We start from the raw sequence: 7,653 nt of genomic DNA, 5'->3' as shown, positions 1-7,653 counted from the left end.
CCCTAGCGCTCATTGTAACCCTCACCCTAACCCTAATCCTAAACCTCACCCTAACCCTAACCCTCACAGTAACCCTAACCCTTACCTTAACCCTAACGATACCCCTCACCCTAACCCTCACCGTAACCCTAACCCTATCCCTAACCCTCAGCCTCAACCTAATACTCACAGTCACCCTAACACTCACCCTAAACCTAATCCTCAACCACACCCAAACTCTCACACTCACCCGAACCCGAACCCGAACCCTAACCCTCACCCTCACCTTAAACATCGCCCTAACACTAACCTGAACCCTAACCCTCACACTCAACCTAATCCTCACCCTAACCGTAACCCTAACCCTTACCTAAACTTAACCCTCACCCTCATCCTAACCCTAAAACTAAAGCTAACCCTTACCCTAACCCTGACACTAACCCTCAACCTAACACTCACGCTAAACCTAACCCTCACTCTCACCCTAACCCTCACCCTAAACATTACCCTCACCTTATCCCTAAAACTAAACCTAACACTTACATTATAGCTTAACCTCACCTTGACCCTAACCCTACCCCTCACCCTCACCCGCACCCTCACCCTCACCTTAACCCTAATCCTAACCCTGATACTCACCCTAAGCCTAACTCTAACCCTAACCCTAAACTTAAACCTGACCCTAACACTCACCCAAACCCTAAACCTAACCCTAAACCTCACCGTAAATCTAACCCAAACCCTAACCCAAACCCTAACTTCCAACCTCACCCTCAACCTAACTCTAACGCTAACCTTAACCTTAACCCTCACCCTCACCCTAACCCTAAACCTGACCCTAAACCTCACCCTAACACTCACCCTAAACCTAACGCTCACCCTAAACCTAACCCTACCCGTCCACCTAAACCTCACGCTAGCCCTAACCCTAACGCTCACCCTAAACCTAACCCTACCCGTCCACCTAACCCTCACGCTAGCCCTAACCCAAACGCTCATCCTAACCCTTGCCCTCACTTTAACCCTAACCCTAAACTTCACATTCACCCTAACCCTAACCCTAACCCTATCCCTCACCCTAAACCTCACACTAAACATAACTTTCCCCCTCCCCCTCCCCCTCCCCCTCACCCTCACCCGCACCCTAACCCTAACAATACACCTAATCCTAATCCTAAGCCTTAGGCTCACGCTCACCCTCTCCCTAACCCTAACCCTAACCCTCTCCCTCACCCACACCCTCACCCTAAGCCTCACTCTCACCATCACCCTAACCCTAACCCTAACCTTCACTCTAACACTAACCCTAACCTAACCCTAAATCTCACCCTTACCCTAAACCTATCCCTAAGCCTAACCCTCACCCTAACCCTAACCATAAACCTAATGCTAACCCTAACCCACACCCTCACCCTAACCCTCACCCTCACACTCATCCTTACCCTAAGCATAACGTTAAAATTAACCCTAATCCTAAACCTAACCCTCACCCTCACCCTAACCCTCACCCTCACCCTAACCCTTTTCCTCACCTTAACCCTAACCCTAACACTAGTCCTCACAGATATCCTAACCCTCACCCTAAATCTAACCCTACCCCTCACCCTAACCCTAACCTAAACCCTAACCCTCACCCTAACCCTAACCCTGACCCTAAACCTCACCCTCACCCTAATGCTCATCCTAAATCTTACCCTTACCTAATCGAAACCATCACCCAAACCTGCACCCACACCCCACCCTAACCCTAACCCTCAACCTCAGCCTCACTCTCAACCTCACGCGAACTCTAACCTTAACCCTAACCCTAACCCCAACCCTAACCTTAAATCTAACCCTCACCCTAACCCTAACTCTAACTGTAACCCTAACCCTAAACCTAACCCTAACCCTAACCCAAACCCTAACCCTCACCCTAAACCTAACCCTGACCCTAAACCTCACCCTCACCCTAATCCTCATCCTAAATCATACCCTTACCTAATCGAAACCATCACCCAAACCTGCACCCTAACCCTCACCTTCACCCTAGTCCGAAACCTAACTCTAAACCTAACCCTCAGCCTCACCCTCACCCTCAGCCTAACACTAACCCGAAACCTAATCCTAACCCTATCACTCAGGCTCACCTACACCCACACCCACATCCTAACCCTAACCCTCAACCTCAGCCTCACCCTCAACCTCACCCACACTCTAAACCTAACCCTAACCCTAACCTTAAATCTAACCCTCGCCCTAACCCTAACTCTAACTGTAACCCTAACCCTATACCTAAACCTAACCCTAAACCTAACCCTCAAACTCAACCTAACACTCACCTAAACCTAATGCAAACCCTAACCCTCATCCTCACCGTAAACCTCACACTAACCCTTACCCTCAACCTAAATCTAACCCGAACCCAAACACTAATCCTCACCCTTATCCTAACCCTAACCCTAACCCTAACCCTCATCCTAACCCTCAACCTACCCCTCACCCGAATCCTCACCTAAACCCTCACCCTAACCCTAACTTTAACCCTAACCCTGCCCCTCACCCTCACGCTAAACATAACCCTAACCCTCACCCTCACCCAAACCTCACCGTCACCCTAACCCTAACCCTCAACCACACCCTAACACTCGCCCTCACCCGAACCCTCACACTCACCCTAACTCATACCCTCACCCTAACTTCACACTAACCCTAACACTCACAGTAACCCTCACCCTAATCCTCACCCTAACCCTCACTCTCAACCTCACCTAAACCTAAACCTAACCCTAACCCTAATCGAAAACCTAACCCTCACCCTCACCCTATCCCTCACACTCACCCTAACCCTTACCCTCACACTTCCCCTCACTCTCACCCTAACCGTCACCCTAACCCTAACCCTAAATCTAACCCTTACCCTCACTCTAACCCTAACCCTACCGTAATCCACACCCTCACCCTAGCCCTCACCCTAACCCTCACCCTAACCCTTATCCTTACCCTGACCCTAACCTTAACCCTTAACCTAACCCTAACCCTCACACAAACCCTAACCCTTACCCCAACACTAGCCCTCACCCTATCCCTAATCCTAACCCTCCCCCTAACCCTAACCCTAACCCTAATCCTCACCCTCACCCTAAACCTAAACCTAACACTCACCCTAACCCTCAAACTAACCCTAACATTAACGCTCAACCTAAACCTATCCCTTACCCTAACCCTAACCCTACCCCTCACCCTAAACTTCATCCTCACCCTAACCCACTCCCTAAACCTTACCCTCTACCTAACACTAACCCTCACCCTAATTCTCAAACTAACCCTAACCCTAACCCTAACCCTAATCCTCACCCTAAACCTCAACCTCACCCTAACCCTAAAACTAACCCCAAACCTCAGCCTAACCCTCAACCTAACGCTCACACTAACCCTAACCCACACCCTAACCCTAACACTACCTCTCATCCTAAGCCTCACCCTCACCCTTACCATCACCATAAATCTTACCATCACCCTAACCCTAACCCTCACCCTAATCCTCACCCTAACGCTAACCCTCACCCTCAACCTAAACCTCACCGTCAACGTAATCCTCACCCTAACACTCACAATTACCCTAACCCTAACCCTCACCCTCACCCTCACCTTCACCCTAATCCTAACCCTAACCCTCATGCTAACACTAACTCTCAGCCTCATCCTCACCCTCACCCTAAACCTAACCCTAACCCTTACCCACAAGGTCAACCTAATCCTCACCCTAAACCTTTCCTAACCGAAAACCTCACCCTCAAGCTCACCCTCACCCTAACATTCACCCTCACCCAAGCCCTCACCCTAACACTAATCCTCACCCTAACCCTTACCCTAAAACTCACCCTCAACCTCAACCTAATCATAAACCTAACCCTATCCCTCATCCTAATACTAACCCTAAGCCTAATGCTAACCCTAAAACTCACTCACCCTAACCCTCACCCTAAACCTTACCGTCACCCAAACCCTAACCATAACCCTCACACTAAACATAACCATCAAACTAACTCTAACCCTACCCCTCAGTCTATACCTCACCCTAAACCTAACCTAACCCTAATCCTCAACCTATCCTTAACCTTAACCCAAACCCTCACCCTAACCCTCACCCTAACCCTAATGTTAACCCTAACCCTCACACTCACCCTAACCCTCAAACCTTACCCTCACCCTCAACCTAACCCTCACCCTCAATCTAACTCTCACCCTAACCCTAACCCGCACACTAACCCTAAACCTAACCCTCATGATAACCCTAACCCTAAACCTAATCCTCACCCTAAACCTAAACCTAAACCTAATCCTCACCGTAAACCTAACCCTCACCCTCACTCTCCACATCACCCTCAGCCTAACCCTAATCCTAACACTCACCCTCACTCTCACCCTAACTCTAACCATAAACCTAACCCTAACACTCACCCTCACCCTCACCCTAACCCTCACCCTCACCCTCACACTAACCCTCAACCTCACCCTAAACATCACCCTAACCCTAACCCTCACGCTAACCATAACCCTAAACCTCACCCTAACGCTAACCCTCACCCTAACCCTAATGCTAACCCTAACCCTCACCCTCACCATAACACTCACTTTAACCCTTATTCTCACAATAACCCTAACCCTAACCCTAACCTTCACTCTAACCCTAACCCTTACCCTAATCCTATCCCGACACTTCAACCTAACTCTCACCATAACCCTAACCCTCACTTTAAACCTACCCCTCACCCTAAGCCTAACACTAACCCTCACTTTAAACCTAACCCTCACCCTCACCCTAACACTCACGGTCACCCTAAACCTCACCGTAAATCTAACCCATAACCACACCCAAACCCTCACCCTCACCCGAACCCTAAACCTCACACGAACACTCATCCTCACCCTAACACTCAACCTAACCCTAACCGACACCCTAACCCTAATCCTCACCCACACCCTAACCTCAAACTCACAATCACCCGAACCCGAACCCGAACCCTCATCCTCACCCTAACCCTCACCCTGACCATTATCCTCACCCTAATCCTTATCCTAAACATAAAACTAACCCTAACCCTAACCCTCCTCCTAACACTTATCCTAACCCTAAACCTAACCCTAACCCTCACCTTAAACCTAAACCTAACCCTAACCCTAAACCTCACACTAACCCTAAATCTAACCCTCAACCTAACCCTCATCCTAACCCTAATCCTAACCTTAACTCTCATACTCACCCTGCCCTAACCCTAACAAACGAACAGTAAACCCACACCCTCACCCTCCCCATCACCCTCAGCCTAACCCTAACCCTAAACCTAACCCTCACCCTCACCCTCAGCCTAACTCTAATGCTAAACCTAACACTAACACTCACCCACACCCTCACCCTAACCCTAACCCTATCCCTATCCCTCACCCTAACCCTATCCCTATCCCTCACCCTAACCTTAAACCTCACCCTATACCTCACCCTCACCCTAACCCTACACAGAACCCTAACCCTCACCCTAACCCTCACCCTAACCCTCACCCTAACCTTAGCCCTCATCCTGAACTAAACCTCACCCTAACCCTTACTCTTACCATAACCCTAACCTTAACCCTAACCCTAATCCTCACCCTAACCCTAGCCCTCTCCCACACCCTAACTCTCAACCTCACCCTCACCCTCACCCTCACCGTAACACTCTACCTAACCCTAACCCTAACCCTAATCCTAAACTTAACCATCACCCTCAAACTCACCCTAAACCTAAACCTAACCCTAACCATAACCCTCACCCTCACCATCACCCTAACCCTCACACTCAACCTAAAACTAACCCTAAACCTAAACCTACCCCTTTCCCTAATCCTAACCCTAAACATAACTCTCAACCTAACCCTAACCCTAGCCCTAACCCTCACCCTCACAATAATCCTAAACCTAATGCTAACCCTCACCCTAACCCTAATCCTCACACACACCGTAACCCTCACCCTCTCCCTCACCTGAACCCGAACCCTCAACCTCACCCTAACCCTCACCCTAAATCTCCTACTCACACTAACAAAAACCATCACCCTAACCCTATCCCGGCACATCACCCTAACTCTCACCCTAACCCTAACCCTAACACTAACACTAACCATAACCCTCACCCTAACCCTCACCCTAAACCTAACCCTCACCCTAACACTAACGCTCACACTAAACTTAACCCTAACACTCACCCTCACCCTCAAACTCACCCTCACCCTAACCCTAAACCTCATCCTAACCCTAACACTAAAACAAATGCTAACCCTAAACCTCACCCTCACCCTAACCTTTACCCTAAACCTTAACCTTACCCTAACCCTAACCCTAACCCTCACACTAAACCTAACCCTAACCCTCACCCTCACCCTCACCCTAAACCTGACACTAACACATACCCTCACCTTAATCCTCACCCTAACCCTAACCCTAACCCTTCCCTAACTGAAAACCTCACCCTCACCCTCACACTCACCCTAACCCTCACCCTCACACTAGCCCTCACCCTAACTCTAACCCTCACTCCAGCCCTAACCGTAACCCTCAACTTCACCCTGACCCTAAAACTAATCCTAACCCTAACCCTCATCATAACACTAACCCTAAACCTAATGCTAACCCTAAAACTCACACTCAACCTAATCCTCACCCTAACCTTTACCGTCACCCTAACCCTCACACTAAACCTAACCTTCAAACTAACTCTAAACCTACCCCTCAACCTAACCCTCACCCTAAACCTAACCCTAACCCTAATCCTCAACCTATCCTTAACCATAACCAAAACCCTCACCCTAACCCTCACCCTCAACCTAACCCTAATGCTAACCCTAACAATCAACCTCACCCTAACCCTCACCCTAACCCTTACCCCCACCCTAACCTTAACCCTCCCCCTCAACCTAACCCTCACCCTAACACGTACCCACACCCTAACCCTCACCCTAACCTTAACCCTAACCCTAAACCTCACCCTCACCCTCACCGTGCCCTTTCCCATCACCCTAACCCTTATCCTAACCCTAAAGCTAACCCTCACACTAACCCTAAACCTAACACTCAGCCTAAACCATATCCTAACCCTAAACCTAACCCTAACGCTCACCCTAAACCTAACCCTAATCCTAATCCTCATCCTCACCCTGCCCTAACCCTAACCCTAAACCAAACCCTAACCGTCACCCTAACCCTCATCCTAACCCTAACACTAACCTTAGCCCTCATCCTCACACTAAACCTCACCCTAACCCTTACTCTCACCATAACCCTAACCCTTACTCTAATCCTTACCCTAAATCTAACAGTCTCCCACACCCTAACTCTCAACCTCACCCTCACCCTCACCCTAACACTCTCCCTAACCCTAACCCTAACCCTAATCCTAAACCTAACGGTCATCCTAAAACTCACCATAAGCCTAAGCCTAACCCTAACCCTAACCCTCACCCTCACCATCACCCTAACCGTCACACTCACCCTAAAATTCACCCTAACCCTAACCCTACCCCTCTACCTAACCCTAACCCTCAACATAACCCTATCCCTCCCCCTAACCCTCACCCTCACAAGAAACCTAAACCTAACGCTAATCCTCACCCTAACCCTAATCCTCATCCACACCCTCACTCTCACACTCACCCGAA

The sequence above is a fragment of the Dipodomys spectabilis genome, unplaced genomic scaffold, assembly GCF_019054845.1.
Source record: "Dipodomys spectabilis isolate Male_0828 unplaced genomic scaffold, ASM1905484v1 ptg000368l, whole genome shotgun sequence".
NCBI classification, from domain to species: Eukaryota; Metazoa; Chordata; class Mammalia; order Rodentia; family Heteromyidae; genus Dipodomys; species Dipodomys spectabilis.
This window is presented reverse-complemented; position numbering follows the sequence as displayed.